This window comes from Triticum aestivum, unplaced genomic scaffold (genome assembly GCF_018294505.1).
Source record: "Triticum aestivum cultivar Chinese Spring unplaced genomic scaffold, IWGSC CS RefSeq v2.1 scaffold69224, whole genome shotgun sequence".
Taxonomy (NCBI): Eukaryota; Viridiplantae; Streptophyta; class Magnoliopsida; order Poales; family Poaceae; genus Triticum; species Triticum aestivum.
The window spans coordinates 1-1,499 of record NW_025266713.1 but is presented as its reverse complement, the minus strand read 5'-3'; the positions used below and the strand labels follow the sequence as shown (position 1 = coordinate 1,499).

Below are 1,499 nucleotides of genomic sequence, written 5' to 3'. Positions count from 1 at the left end.
AGATGCGATCATACCAGCACTAAAGCACCGGATTCCATCAGAACTCCGAAGTTAAGTGTGCTTGGGCGAGAGTAGTACTAGGATGGGTGACCTCCTGGGAAGTCCTCGTGTTGCATTCCCTTTTTAATTATTTTTTGCGCCTCGTGACAAACATATCGCATGGCGCGATATATATTAACCCCGTTATATTATTTTTGACATTTGCGATATGTTTTAGCTCGCTGCTCGTTGGTCACGCGTCTAGAGGCGGCTTTGTGGCGCGAGGAGCGCGTTCTGAAAGGGGTAAAAAATACGTGTTACTGCGGTATAGAGGGAGGGGTGGAAACCGTGGTAAACCCGTCTCCGTGTTTGAGGGGGGGGAGTAAGCAGTATATATAGGGCATTATCCATTATTAGGCAACGGTTGTAATGGTAGTAAGAATGACAATCATCTTTGAAGTGGACCTGGGAGTGGCAAGCATAAGGGACGAAGGCGGGGGTAACATGTCAGATGCGATCATACCAGCACTAAAGCACCGGATTCCATCAGAACTCCGAAGTTAAGCGTGCTTGGGCGAGAGTAGTACTAGGATGGGTGACCTCCTGGGAAGTCCTCGTGTTGCATTCCCTTATTAATTATTTTTTGCGTCTCGTGACAAACATATTGCATGTGCGCGATATATATTAACCCCGTTATATTATTTTTGACATTGGCGATATGTTTTAGCTCGCTGCTCGTTGGTCACGCGTCTAGAGGCGGCTTTGTGGCGCGAGGAGCGCGTTCTGAAAGGGGTAAAAAAATACGTGTTGCTGCGGTATAGAGGGAGGGGTGGAAACCGTGGTAAACCCGTCTCCGTGTTTGAGGGGGGGGGGAGTAAGTAGTATATATAGGGCATTATCCATTATTAGGCAACGGTTGTAATGGTAGTAAGAATGACAATCATCTTTGCAGTGGACCTGGGAGTGGCAAGCATAAGGGACGAAGGCGGGGGTAACATGTCGGATGCGGCCATACCAGCACTAAAGCACCGAATCCCATCAGAACTCCGAAGTTAAGCGTGCTTGGGCGAGAGTAGTACTAGGATGGGTGACCTCCTGGGAAGTCCTCGTGTTGCATTCCCTTTTTAATTATTTTTTGCGCCTCGTGACAAACATATCGCATGTGCGCGATATATATTAACCCCGTTATATTATTTTTGACATTTGCGATATGTTTTAGCTCGCTGCTCATTGGTCACGCGTCTAGAGGCGGCTTTGTGGCGCGAGGAGCGCGTTCTGAAAGGGGTAAAAAATACGTGTTACTGCGGTATAAAGGGAGGGGTGGAAACCGTGGTAAACCCGTCTCCGTGTTTGAGGGGGGGGGGAGTAAGCAGTATATATAGGGCATTATCCATTATTAGGCAACGGTTGTAATGGTAGTAAGAATGACAACCATCTTTGAGGTGGACCTGGGAGTGGCAAGCATAAGGGACGAAGGCGGGGGTAACATGTCAGATGCGATCATACCAGCACTAAAGCAC

The 1,499-nt window shown here is 48.1% G+C and overlaps 3 non-coding genes across 3 annotated transcripts; all 3 read left to right on the top strand.

The window, feature by feature from the left end:
* On the top strand, nt 1-119 carry LOC123177999 (5S ribosomal RNA). Its single transcript, XR_006489261.1, has one exon. It is a non-coding gene; the product is annotated as a 5S ribosomal RNA (ribosomal RNA).
* A 369-nt stretch (nt 120-488) lies between these two features.
* On the top strand, nt 489-607 carry LOC123177997 (5S ribosomal RNA). Its single transcript, XR_006489259.1, has one exon. It is a non-coding gene; the product is annotated as a 5S ribosomal RNA (ribosomal RNA).
* Nucleotides 608-980: 373 nt separating this feature from the next.
* On the top strand, nt 981-1,099 carry LOC123177998 (5S ribosomal RNA). The gene has a single exon (XR_006489260.1). It is a non-coding gene; the product is annotated as a 5S ribosomal RNA (ribosomal RNA).
* Nucleotides 1,100-1,499: the final 400 nt, after the last annotated feature.